Source organism: Petaurus breviceps, unplaced genomic scaffold, assembly GCF_028583685.1.
Source record: "Petaurus breviceps papuanus isolate PSGF00001 unplaced genomic scaffold, PetGlider_PUasm1.0 175, whole genome shotgun sequence".
In the NCBI taxonomy this organism is placed as follows: Eukaryota; Metazoa; Chordata; class Mammalia; order Diprotodontia; family Petauridae; genus Petaurus; species Petaurus breviceps.
This window is the reverse complement of record NW_027185764.1, coordinates 47,208,757-47,223,879: the sequence shown is the minus strand read 5'-3', so window position 1 is coordinate 47,223,879 and position 15,123 is coordinate 47,208,757.

Below are 15,123 nucleotides of genomic sequence, written 5' to 3'. Positions count from 1 at the left end.
GAAAAGAAACAAAAACATATCACAAACTTAAATATTGGAATTTAAATGCAAAGTAAGAAAGAAAAAAGCATTTCATATGCATAGCAGAACATGAAAGAGAACTCAAAAGAAGTAACAATAAATTTTCATTTCAAGAAAGCCTGTAAGATAAATACTACATGTTGTGTTGAAAGTTGTTTATCTTTTCTTTGCTTCTTTGTAAGTTTTCTTTTGTTCTCTACTGTGTACTTTTTTACTTTGTTCCTTTCTTGCCTTACCCCCTCCAGAAGGCTACAGTTAAGTGCAGATATATTTCTCTATAGCTATCGATACATGCATACACATATGCATATATACATATATACGTATGTAGACATATACTTTCCCAAACAAATTCTACCCTTGATCTTTATTTTTATGTTTGTGCACATCTCTTCTCTCCTCTACCTTGCCATCCTATTAGTTGCCTTCCTCCCTCCAAGGATCCATCCACTATCCTCCAATTCCCATTAATCTAAACACCTTTCTATAGCCCCCCCTTTATTTATTCCCTCATCCACCCTTCTATCTATTCCCTTCCTTGTCCTCTCCCCCCACCCCTCCCTTTACCATTTTATTTCTTCTAAATTTAGAAGACTTTTATATTGTTCTAAATATATATGTCTTGTTTCCTCTTAAACCCATTCCTGATGAAAGTAGGTTACCAGGACTACTAGTTCTCCTCCCCCTTCTAATTCCTCTGTATTCATTCTTCCTCTTGTACCTCATTTGTATGAAATAATTGCTGGTTTTAACTATTCTTAAATGGTTTTACTTTTGAAATTCATATCACACTCAGGTTTACCCCAATCTTGTTTGTGAGCTACACAATTATTATGAATAAGAATCTTAGACATACGTTTTACACTTTACATATAAAAAGTAAGTAGTCTGTCTTTATTGAATCCCTTGTAATCAGTCTTTTTTTTTTTTCTTAAGCAATCGGGGTTAAGTAACTTGCTCAAGGTTACACGTCCAGTTATTTCTGGGTGTGGTGCTGAGTATCTGAGCCCAGATTTGATCCAGATCATCCCGACACTAGAGCCAGTGCTCTTACTCACTGAGCAACCTGGCCACCCCTGTAATCAGTCTTTGTATGTACCAGATGTTTCTCTTGGCTCTTGTATGTCAAATCTTCTATTAAGTTTAATTTTAGTTTTAGTTGTTTTTTTTTTTAGCAAAGTCTTGAAAGTGTGACAGTTGATCAAGTGTCCATTGTTTACATCCAGGATTATGTTTAACTTTACTGGGTATTATATTTTTGGCCAAAGACCCAATTCTTTTGCTCTTCAATAGATATTGCTCCAAAACCTGTGATCTTTTAGTGTCTCTGTTGCTAGGTCTTGTGTGATTCTAATTGTGGCACCATCATATATAAATTGTTTTATTTTTGTTGCTTTTAATACTTTATCCTTGAGATGGTTGTTTGGGAATTTGAATATAATATTTCTATAAGTTTTCCTCATCGGATGTCTTTTAAGTGGTGATCGATGGATTTTTTTTTCTATTTCTACTCTCTCCCCACCCCCTTTTCCTAATGCTTCAGGATAATTTCCTTTAATTATTTCTTGTATCATTGTATCAAGATTCTTTTTTTTATCATAGAATTCAATTAGTTCAATAATTTTAATGTTTTCTCTTCTTGATCTATTAGCCAGATCTGTTGCTTTTCTTATAACATGTTTCATCTTCTTTTCTTTTTTTTAATTTTTGAAATGCTTTATTAACTTCTGATTTACATCATTAATTTCCTCTGGATTTTGAGTTACAAATTTTCTCCCCATTTTTCCCCTACCCACCACCCCAGAATAGCAGTCCCACAGGATATCCCCTCCTCCGATCTGCTCTCTCCCATATCTTCTCCCATACCTCCTTAGACTTTTCCAGTAAGGCATGTTCACCTTCTTTTCCATTTTTTCATTATTGATATTTTATTTAATTATTTTTTGATCTTTTATAATTTCTCTGGCTTCACCTTGTGCAGTTCTAATTTTCAAGTATCATTTTCTTCCTTAAGATTCTGGATCTCTTTTTCTAATTAGTTGACTTTCCTTTCATAATCTTCTTGTTTTTATTGGATTATGCTTTATTTATTTATTTTAGTTTTTCCTCCATCTCTGTCATTTGATTTTTACAGTCTTTTTCAAGATCTTCTATGAGTTCTTTTTGGATAGGTGACCATTTGATGTTACTCTTAGGAATAAAAAGGTTTTTTTTTTAACTTCAATATCCTCCTCTGAAGATGAACTACAATCTTCTGTATTCCCATAATAACTTTCTATGGTTGGATTCTTTTTCCTTTTGCTTATGCATTTTTTTGTGGTAATAGCTTAATTTTTGTAATTACCTCTAATATGGGGAATCGTGGATGATGCCTCTTGTACCAGATCTCCAGTTCTCCTTTCTACTCTAGAACCAAAGCCAAACCTCCAACCACCTGTAAGTGCCCACAGGTAGGGACTTTCTGCCCCAGTGCTTCTGCATTCATCTACAGTGTGTTCTTTCATTCTCGCCCCCAACACTCTTTGCAGCACAGCTGGATCTGACAGTCTTTGTCAGTAGAGGTTCCCTCAATCTTTCCCTGTGCAGATTCCTAACTCCCTTCACTATCCCGGAAGCAAAAGTTACTGTGGCTGAGGTTGAGGAAGCATCTCAAGCCAATTAACTCCAGGGCATGCACTGAGGACAGTCTGGTGGGAACACTATGTGTAATGACACACAAAATATGATTTTTTGCTGTTTTCTAGATTGAGTTTTAGCTAATCAAATGACTTTGAGCCTTGCCTTTGATTGTATCAAGAGTTGTTGATTGGAAACAGTATATATTGTATTGCCCTTAATAAGCCTGATGGAATTTGAAAATCTCCCCTGCCCCTTAATAGGTTGAACTTAAGCACAAGGGAGCCCAAGGTGGGAGAAGATTGCAAAAATGGTGGAACAGGAAGGATCCGATAAGGGCATGAGCAGAGCTGGCAGCAGGCAGAACTGAGAGTATGTTTGTGATGTTGGCACTCTGTCTATTGTTCTGTGTTGATTTGTCAGACAGAAGCGCTGTCTCTTGTTCTGTGTTAATTCCTCAGACAGAAGTCCTGTCTGTTGTTCTGTACTGGTTTCTCAGACAGAAAAAAAAAATTGAGATGATAGTTCTGGTGATGTGTGTAAATATTATTGTAGTCCTGTTAAGCTTTGTTTTCCTAGAAAAGAAATTGCAAAGAGCTTGGAGTGGAGCAGCCCCTGTGAGCTGAGATATGGAACAGGAGCAGAGAGCTGCCCGTGTGTGAATCCAGTCAAGAATTGGGAGCAGTAAGCCCATGGAGAATGAGACCTGGGGTTTGGAAGCCAGTCTTGAGTAAAGATGAAAGAGGAATTTACTTTGGATACTCTGTATTGAGTGATGAGATTTGTAACTTACTGTGGTCTAAGGGTGGATGGTGTTTGTACTTTCTGCTACCCTTTAAGGATGATTGTTTTAAGGATGATTGGAAGCCAGTTTTGAGTCAAGATGAAAAAGAACTTTACTTGGATACTCTATATTGACTGAGGAGATTGTCATTTACTGTGACCTAGGGGTGAATGGTGTTTGTATTTTCTGCTATCCCTTAAAGATGACTATAAAATATACTGAATAACGTTTTGTTCAAGACTATGTGGTCACCTTAGTAATAAGTTGTTATATGATGTTGTCATGAATATTATACTTTAATTTCTTGAATGTTATGCTTCACTTTATTGCTGAAGAACTATGCAATTATTCCCTTAAAGTTATTCACAACAGTAGTCCTCAGGAGAGCTACTGTGATTGGCTTTACAATAAGAAACAGAATGTATCTGTGCCACCAGGTTAGTTTTTACTTTTCATGTTTTGTAAGCAAGGTACAGACTCTGTACCATTAGCTGATACTCAAAGACCTAAATCTGCAGAAACAGATAACACCTCTGTACAAGGGATACCTTAGTGCCGTGCCCAAATTTTACTACTTGAAATAGATTATTTTTTCCTCAAAGCACATGCCCTTTCTAGCCTCAGAGCATTAAACAGTTAGCAGTTGAATAGGGTCCCACTGTACTTTGCTGTGAATACCTACTTCTTTAGACCCAAGCATTATGCTAATCCTGAAGTTCAAGGTTTTTCTGCCCATATAACCTCCAATTTAAGGGCCATATAGTCAATCTTGGTTCAACTGAAGTATAAGATCCAAAGGTCACTATGCTGCAGTTGAACCTTTATCTTCTTTGCATTCATCCCTACAATGCTATTTTGAATGTCAAGGGAAAAAGTGCTGATTCTTTTTCACTGGTGGTAATTAAAGAAATTTTCTCCTCTCAATATTTCACAAGGAATAGGATTTCTATATCAATGAAGACTTAAATTGTTCAAATAACCAAATCAGTTTCCTTTTTAATGTGCTTAGGAAGGCCCTGTCATTGGCTTTTTATGCTTTCAAATGCATTATGAATCATTCTGCCAAGCTTCTGCCCTTCATGTGAATGATATATTTTATTTACACTCTAGGAAAAAAAAAACACAAACCTATGCATGGTCATTATTAATCACTCATACCTTTATGAATGATCTCACCTCTTAGCTATTCATCAAGATTGGTATCCTTCCTGTTAGAAACAGACACATCATAAGTAATGTACAATGAATTTGTGGATAGATCCAAGTACATAGCTGTTATCAGAATGGGTAACTCCAGTTTGGAAATCTACACACACATATCTCACACAGCTCACACACATGCACTCCTCTTTTTAGTAAATTTTAAAATGACAAAAAGTTAAAACAATGTTAGCTTTCAGATCACAAGTCATATTGCCATTGAAGAGCAGCAGGACACTTTCCAAATGTGTTATACTACAGTCATATCTGACATTGGGTGTATGGGATTAGCAAATAGAGTCTATATTCTATGAGTTTTGTACATACTTGAAGGAGGAAATAATGAAGCAAATACAAGCTCACCAAAAATATAACAAACTAAGCAAGTTCTCACTGAATAATTAGGTCTAAGGTCAAACCTCCATTTGAAAGTGAGGAACTAAGCCTAAATGCCTTTGGGAATAACTGATGTACTTACTTCACCTTAGAGGTCATTCTAGTACATCCATCCAATTTATAAATAAGGTCCACATGGACTGGAGGGGTCTTTCCTGGACTTAGTAAATGGTAGCTTATAGAGAAGAATATAATGGGTGTGTTAGCATCAGAAAAAAACAAAGGAGTCAGCACATCTTCATTTTTTCTTACTTCTTTGGAACAAGTTCCACCACCAGTTTTCCATGATTATGTAATGGAGTGATCATTGGAAAAGGTGAAGGTATTTTCAATAGACACCAGAGGTGCTAGTTAATAACACAAGCAGTTGGCAAATATACTTCAGAATATAACTTTTATGTAAGGCCTATCTGGAAAGACACATTACAGTGAGCAATATTGTGATAAATAAATCATCATTTACCAACACAGGTAGGTAGTACTTTAAAATTACAACTCTGGGTAAAGATTGCATTATTTATTTATTCATTGGTCACATTAACTCTTGGTAGATAGTCCCAAATATAAGTGATATGTGAAGGGTTCTCTTCTTTCTAAATATGCAGAGGAATGAATGAATGAATGAATGAATTATTGAATGTTTTAATGCATGAATGAGTGAATGATGTATCTTTTTTTTAAAATAGATTTCTTTTTTTTTTTGCTTTTTTTTTTAGGGCAATTGGTGTTAAGCGACTTGTATAATGAAGTGTTTCTTAAGGATTTACTGAGTACCACTATACTAAGTGCTGAGGATGAAAACAGAAAAATTCAGAGAGTCCCTATTTTCAAGGAGCTCAAAGTCTTTTAGATGGAGAGATACCATATAAAATGAAGTTCAGTGGCAGGACAGATGATGGTAACAGGAAATTCCTCATTGTGCTTCAGTAAGTAGAAAAGAAGAAAAAAGTCCATAAGGCAAAAATTAAGTAGTAGTAAGATCCTTTGGGACTGGAATGTGTAATAGAAAGGTCATTTGATTCTTTGCTCATCCTGATACTCTGTTGGATTTGGGACTAGCTTTTTAGTTACTTTCTTTGCAATAGGACAAAAAACTTCCAAAAGGAAATATGTCTTTGAGATGTCAAGTTATATATCTTTTGAAATATATCACTCAAATTTATCATTTCAACTTCAGTGATTTCACAGGAGGGATTCAGAAAGGCAACCAACAGTCAGTCAAAATTCTGATTCTTATCATTAGGAATTAGCACAAATTGTGGTGTTTATCCTTGTTCTCATAGAAGACCAAGACATCAGGGAGATGATGTCATGACTTGCAATTGACTTTGGTTTGAGTGAGGAAGGTCTGTGCAAAGTCATCCAGCCTCACTTTCTCCATACAGAGCCAGTGGCCAAATATTCATCAGGACAACTGGAGATGGCCTAGGATTCAATGGGAGACCCTGGATCTTTTAAGTGTTCTCACTTTGAGTGAGACAGCACCCATTCAGTGAATAGGCTTCTTTGAGAAGTTAGTCAAGGGATGACCCCTTTAATTGAGATAGGAGGCAGATTAATAGAAAGTTATGCCAGCCTTTATTGTTCCAAGTACAACTGTTAACATACAGGGTCTAGTGCAGTTATAAGTACTTATTACTCATTGTAGGTTTTTACATGTTCTAGAAGATTGCCTCATGTCTGCATGTATATATGTGTGTGTGTATATGTGTGCTTAAAATTTTAAAGAAAGCCACATAGTCATTTCCCTGAAGCCTCTGAACCCTAAGCTTATAGATTATTTTTAAAAAGCAAGCAAGAACTAAATCATTATTTATATTAATTATTTAATTAATTATAATGACTTGGATATTGTTAGCTGTTATTAATATTATTATACTTAATAATTAATTTGAGATTAATTAATCAATCCCCATTAGGGATTTTCTTGGCAAAGATACTGAAGTGGTTTTCCATTTCCTTCTCCAGCTCATTTTACAGATAAGGAAACTGAGGCAAACAGTTTAAGTGACTTGCCCACGTTCGCACAGCTAATAAGTATCTGAGGCCAGATTTGAACTCAGGAAGCTGAGTTTTCTTGACTCTAGTCCTAGTGCCGTATGCACTACACCACCTAGCTATCTTTGGATAATAATTAATATTAATAATGATAGCTGACCTTAAGATATCTCATTAAAGTTTGTAAAGTACTTTACATTTTTTATAATTTTATCTGATAATGTCATTCATGGTAATAATACTAACTAGTATTTATATAGTGCTTTAAGATTTATAAGGGGCTGTGTAAATCATATCCCAATATAATACTGACAAAAATATCTATTATTCATATGTTATCTATTATATTCCAGGCACTGTGCTAAGCATTTTACAAATCTCATCTCATCTGATCCTCACAACAAACCTAGGAGGTAGGTGCTATTATTATTCTTATTTTACAGATGAGGAAACTGAGTCAAACAGAAGTCAATTGATTTGCCTAGTCTGAACTCAGTTCTTCCTAACTCTAGGCCCAGTACTCTATCCACGGTACCACCTTGTTGCTCCATGTTATTTCATTTTGATTTTACAGCAACCCTGTGAGGCAGAAGTTAGTGTTATCACCCCTGTTTTACAGATACGAAATTGTAGACACAAAAAAGGTCAAGGATTCATCCAATGTCTCACAACTACTAAGTGTTAGAGGGAGATTTCAAATTTAAATCTTCCTGCTTCCAAGTCTAGTACTCTAACCACCAGTTCCCTAGGTTGTCAAATATTTATTTCACATTTTATTTTTTTTTTGAGGGGGAGAAGGCAATGGGATTTAATGAGTTGCCCGGGGTCACACAGCTGTAAGTGTCTGAGGCTGGATTTGAACTCAGGTCCTCCTAACTCCAAGGCTGGTGTATTTCACATTTTAAAGTTTGCAAAATTATATTCGCTTGTGTGTTTTATTATATTTATTATTATTTATATACTTATTCATTCATGTATATGTAATATATAAAATGTATATTTATATTTATTATAATTAATATCACTATCATGCCAAGGTAGTGTTTTGAAGTACTATTATTTCTATCCACATTTTACAGAAAGAAGAAATTGAGTTTCAAGGAGGTGAAATGGCTTATTCATCTGTGACCATGAAGATAGAATTTGATGTAGGATTCGAACCCAGGTCTTTCTGACAGTAGGTTCAATATTCTATCCATTAGGGTAGGCCACAATTTTACATATATTATTTTTTCTATTTTAAGAATCACTTAGTTGTAAGGGACAACCTCTAGTTGAACATGAATGATAAAATGAGAATATTTGTTAACCACTTTCCAAGACTTACAGAGCTATAGAAATGAGCGCTGTTGTTGTTGCTATTACTACTATTGCTATTATTATTAACAAGGATTTTTTCTATGGTATAGCTAACAATTATTCCAGAGCCAAGAGCTATATGTCTTTTGGTCATTTGGAAAGATAGAATCCGCGAAGAACATATAAAGTGATCTGCATTCACTTTATTCACATATTTAGAGGAAAAAAATATGAAAACTATAATAGGAATAATTCCTAGAATGGTATAATATAGTACTAATGTTAAGGAGGGCAGTTTTAGATGCTAGGACAATTGTTCAAATATTATCTCTTACTCTCAGGTAAATGTTAATTAATTATGGCATCTTACTCTACAATGCATGTCTCTCTCCAACCACTTCTCAGGATCAACAATGTTGGCTGAAAAGGAGGAGTGCCCCTCATTACTCTGCTATACTCTTTTGGGAGCAGAGATACACAGACAATGAGATCCACCCACAGATCTCTAGGACCACAGAATTTAGCCCTAAAGGTTCAGTGTTTCTAATCCTATTATTTTCTAATCCTATTATTGTGCTGTTTGAATGAATTGAATATTCCTCCTTAATCTCTGTGTGATCTCACATATTTCCCTCCATGATGACTCTTGGCTAACCCTGTAAGCACTTTTGGTCCTCCTGTACTTTATAAAAAAAAATACATTAAAGGAAGCTTTGGAAAGTAGGCTTCCAATAAAATGCTATGTCTTATGTCTCCACATAATGTATCCCAGCAATTTTGGTGCTTTCCTACGTCAGGGTGTCAGATGCTGTACTTTTTTTTATTAACTCAACTTATTATCACATCTAAAATGCATGACTCCCACCAACTACACTCAGTGCACACATATGCACACTAATCTGTGTGTTTATGTGTATGTGAAATAGCAACACAATGAGTTATTGTAGTGTGAATAGAAAAAAAGAATGCTCACTAACGCAAATTACAAGGATATAATGCCATCAAGGGGTTTATTGGTGACACCATAAATCAGAAGGGCAAGGTATAAATGGTCTGGGTTTTACCACTACCCGAAGATGATGTTAGAGCCATTATTTTAAAAGCCATATACTTAAAAAAAAATTAAATACATGGATATTTTGTGTCATAATTTTCTTCCTGTTGTACTTTTTTTTCTCCTTCATCTATTCATACCCCTTTTTCTATCAAAATGTACTTGCCTGATTTTTCTTTGTGCTACTTGAGTAGCTATATTTAAAAATAACATCTGATTGTCCTGAGCTTAAATCTAACAATTCAAAAAAAAAATTGCCATTCCTGGGCTAGGTGTCACACTCATGCGATATGACAGACAGGTGACAACACACCCAAGTATTATGAGATTTTTCTACTCTTGGATAGCGATGTTCTTTATGTACCTCTCTATGGAATTCCTTTTTTTTTTTTCCTGTGTGACTGGAAAAGTATAATTACTCATGGTACCCTTATTATGGTGGCAAATATAGAAAGGAATTCAACATCTGTGCTTTGCATTTGTATCTGAATTTTTTCAAATCCAACTAATACTCTAATTTCTTTCATATATCCTAAGTGACTCTCTTTTCTCTCTGGATCCCTGTCTGAGAGAAGAATATATTAGCATAAGATAATAACTGGCCCAAACTTTTGTCCAAATTTGAGTATGTCCTAGCAATGCCAAGCCCCTTCTAATTGCTTTTATGTGTCACTGCCTTTAAAGATAGTAGATAGAACTCTCTGATAACTTTGCTTTGGGCCCTAATTAGCCACTTAACTGTAAATTGGTTGGCACCTTAGGCTTTTCTTAAGTTATTATCTAAATAACACCACCAGCTTCTGATTTAAGGGGAAAAAATCCATTGCTAAACTTTTATACAAGGGGCAATCCTAGAGTTTTCTTAAGGCTAAATTTATAAAAAGGTAGTGGATATCTCATTCTAATCAATGCCAATATACTGTTTAAAAAAAAGAAAATCACCACCTATAACACTATTTTAGTAATGTTCTAACAATGAGTTTCATTGATTACCATTTTTAGGGTACCATAATCTTCCTTGGGTGTTGTTCCTTGAAAGTGGTGGAGGTTGAGGGGTTGGAGGACATATAAACAACACCTCTGCCTTATTGCACCTCCCTCAGTAAGAAGAAACAAGAGTCCCACATTATTGGGGGGAGTGGGGGAATTTTCATCAATCTTATAGGAACTTCTCTGAACAAATGAATATAAAATTTATTCAGCCTTCCCTGATGCAAGTAATTACTTGCCCTAGTATACTAAGGCAGGAGAATGGCAATGATCTAGAGAAGTTTACCAGCAGTAACTAGTTCAATTCAAAGATACTCATTAAGCTTCCTGCTATGAGAAGTGGCATGACATGTGGATACAGAACCAGCCTCAGAGCCAGGAGGACCTGGTCCAAGTCCTGCCTCTGACATATACTGCAATGGTGTGACCTCGGACAAGTCACAGATTCTCAGTGACCTAGGCAACTCTCTGAGACTATAAATTCCAGAGAAGGCAGCAATCGGCATTGGTAGAGGGAGTTTCCTTACCTGAGATTTCCGTATGCCAGTGAAATCACAAGTATGTCCTATCCCTATCCCCTGCTATGAATAAGGCAGCTTTCTAAGGCAAGAGATCAAGGCATTGTTCTAGAATCTAGCTAGCTCTTTAAAATAATAATAATCTCTTCCTTCAAGGATTTTGTATTTTATTTCTATAGAAGATAATAAATACCTTGTCGCTATACATTTAATATAGCCTAGGTTGGCCATTTCCTTCAACAGGAAAGACTAAAGGATGAGTAGGATGGACATTTCAGGTATCCCTACCCATTGGACCTTTGTTTGATCATTCATACCTTATTACACACCTTAATGTTCATACCTTAAGTATGAACATTCATACTTTTGCAAGACTTTCCCTGTGACTGCAGGCTTGTTGGACATCAGCTGCCTGAGGAACAAACTTGTGCTGTTCTCTTTTCTACTGTTGCTATTGCTTTCACTGCTGTCTTGTGAACAGTCACACTCAGACCTCTCCATGAAGAAAGTACTCCTGGTCCTCACAGCCTAATGTTAATGATATATTTTTGCATGAGGTTGTTATTTTAGCATCCCAAAATTGGGATTAGTATCATAAAAGACATGTATCTCTACCTTAGATTTGTATTAAAAAAAAAAACTATTATAGCAGAATGAAACTTGACTCAGAAGACATGGTCTGAATCTTGACTTTTTCACTTAGGTGCTTTTAGTGTTCAGTCCCAAATTCTTAGAGACTTTTCTCTTCAAGACAATGATGGTAGGATGGGAATTATAAAAAAAAAATATGAATGAAAAAGTCAAACATTTCCCCAATTTTCAAAATAGGAAAAAGAGTGGAGGATACAAATGTGGGCCAGTGAGCATTACTTCAATTCCTAAGAAATTTTCAGAACAAATTAATGGAGAGATAGTCAGACAGACACACACAAACACACACATGCACACAGACAGAGACAAAGAGAGAGAAAGAAAGAGAGAGACAGAGACAGAGAAAGACTGAGAAACGTAGAGAGAATGGTCACAAAGAGCCAGTATGATGCCATGAAGCTAGACTATGCTAGATACATCTGGGTCATGTGACTAATACAATGGAAGAATACACATTTTTTCTGTTCACCATGACCTCTCAGAGTTCTTCAAAGAAGAGAATGTCGATCAAAGGTAAAACAACTGTAGCTGTTTCCACGGTCTAGGACACCCAGAAACCAAGAAACCAAAAGAAGGTTAAAACACACACACACACACACACACACACACAGATGTCTACCTTGAGTTAACCTCTTCCCCCACTTCCCACCAGCAGTAGTGAGACTGCTGGCAGCACAGTGAATAGGCTGCTTTGGGCCTAGAGTCAGGAAGACCTGAGTTCAAATCTAACCTTAGACATTTAATAGTTGTGTGATACTGCATAATTCACTCAAACATCTGAAGTTGGTTTCCTAAACTGCAAAATGAAGATGATAATAATACTTACCTTGCAAAATTATTATGAGGGTCAAATGAGATGCTATTTGCAAAAGAAACAAATATGAAACACACAAATAAGTGAGTAAATGAATGGATGAATGAACGAATTTCAAAAAGGTCTTAGCCCAGCACCTGGCACAGAGTGGCACTTTATAAGTGCTTATTCCTTATGCTTCCTTTCCCTTCACTAGCTAGTTCAAGAACCCAACCCTGGTGGATTTTTCTGCTTATGTTTAAGTTCTTGGTGTGTTCTTCCTAGCAAGATCTTTGATATTTTTTCTCCATTTCTTTCTCCAATTTTCTCTTTTTTCTCCAATTGCTCACTTTCTAAAGCCCTGATTTTCTTATGGCCTGGATTTCTAACCTCTTCCCACCCTGAACAATTCACAATTCACCAACCTAGGTCTCTGACCTAAACTACTGTGTGGCTTCAGTTAAATTCTGGGGTCTTAGGCACAGTGGAATGCCACACAGCTCCTCCCTCCCTGTCCCCACTCCCTCACAGTGTCCTGTCTCATTCCCTCTGCTCCTCAGTTCTCTGACCCAGTGATTCAGAGCACTGCCACACTAGGACCACTGCAGCCTGAGTCATTTCTTTTCTTTTTTTCTCATATTTAGGTCTGGGAGGCTTTGAGAGGAGGAAGGAGAGTACAGTGTGAAGGAGAGCTCTATTAACATATGTCCTACACCTTTCCAGAATATTTTGTAGCCTGAAGTCCAACTCTCCAAAGCACTGAAAAGAGCGGAGTAGGGAGCCAGGGGAAAAGGTTTCATTTTGCTGTAATTATTCTCTGACAAAGAAAAAAATCCTAAAAATTAAAAAGGGATAAACAAGGAAACTATACTATGTAGAATGGAGCTATAGACCTCAAATATCAGCCATAAACTTATTCACTTCAAATACTGTAGCATTTAAATTCACAAAGGAAACATTAGCTGAGTTTCAAGAAGATAGAGTAACACACTAATCATAATAGATTTCAATATCCCTATCTCAGTTTTGGAAAAGTCTAACAGAAAGATAAACAAAAGGGAAAATATGTAATTGAATAAATTGATGGAGAAACTAGAGCTAAAATACTTATGGCGTCTTCTGAATAGGACTACAAAAGAATATACATATTTATGAGTTTTTCATGGAAATTTAACAAAAACTGATGATTTATTAAGACACAGAAATATTACAAACAAATATAAAAAGACAGAAAAAATTAATATGTACTTACAGGTCATAACACAATAAAAATAGTTATTGGCTCAGGGACCACAAATGAAAGACACAGGCTCTAAAGGAGACTTAATGATGAAATCCTTAAATAATGAAAGTGCTGGAAAACAAATCATAGAAACAATTAATAATTACTTAGAAGAAAATTATAACGATGAAACAATATAACAAAATATTTGGGATGTCACTAAAGCAGTCCATAAGGAGAAAATCATATCCCTACAAACATACATTAACAAAATAGAAAAAAGAGAGGTTCAATAAATTGAATATGCATTTTAAAATATTAAAAAGTCAATGTATAAACAAACCCAAAATTAAGTGGAAATTAGAAAAAATAGATAAAAAGATAAATTTTATACAAAAACTTCATATAAGTGATAGGTAAAACTAAAAGTTAACTTTCAAAAGACTGATAAAAGTAATGACCTTTAGCCAATCTGGCTAAAAAAGGAGGGAGACGGAAATAAAATCAATAAAATGGCACATAAGGAAGGTGAAATTACAAGAAGAAGAAATTACAAACAATAGAAACTATTTTGAATACTTTTGTGCTAATAAAATTGAGAACACAAAAGGATACAATATAAAAAGGAGAGTCAGAAAAAATAGAACTCAATAACCAAAAGATTAATAAAGTGGGGAAAACATAAATTACATGGGCAAAAATCTTCTCAATAATAAAAACTGCTGGGGAAAATGGAAAGCAGTCTGTAAAAAATTAGGCTTAAAGAAATACTTACAAAATATTCAATAATGCATTTAAATGAATGTGTGGCCTTAATATTAAAGATCATATTATTAAAAAAAATTAGTAGAGAAGCAAATCATATACATCCCACAGCTATGGGAGGAAACGTATTCTTAATCAGACAAGGGATAGAGGCAATTACAAAAGATAAATAGTTAACTGGTTACATGAAAGTAAAAAGCTTCTATATGGGTAAAATAGCCATTCTCCAAAAGATAAGTAATCAAAGTATACAAACAGTTCTCAAAAGAATTGCAAAGTATTCAACATCACATGAAAGAATGCTTCAAGTCATTAATAATAAGAACAACTCACACTCTACAAATTGTCAAAGATGACAAAAAATGTCAATAGTCAATGCTGGAGAAGTTGTGGGAGGATAGGCAAGCCAATATATTGGTTTAGGAGGTGTGAAATAATAAGAACATTTTAGAAAAGCAATTTGGAAATGTAAAAAACAATAAAGTTATCGATATGTTTATACCCTTTGGACCAGAAACTCCATTAATGGACTTGTTGTTTGCTATTCATTCTCAAAGAAGACCATAACATCTGGACCAAGGAAGTCATTGACAAGAAGAAGTTCCCATATATACAAAAATATTTATAGTAATACTTTTTGTCATAGAAAACAATTGAGAACTAAATAGATGTTCATTGATTAAGAGAAAGCTAAAAAAAATTATGGTATATGCATTTGAAGGAAGATTACTCTGTTTTAAGAAATTATATATGGGTGAAGTCAAAATGGGTGAGAGTCAACATTTTTATACAGCTTTCCCAGCACATCTCCATAAC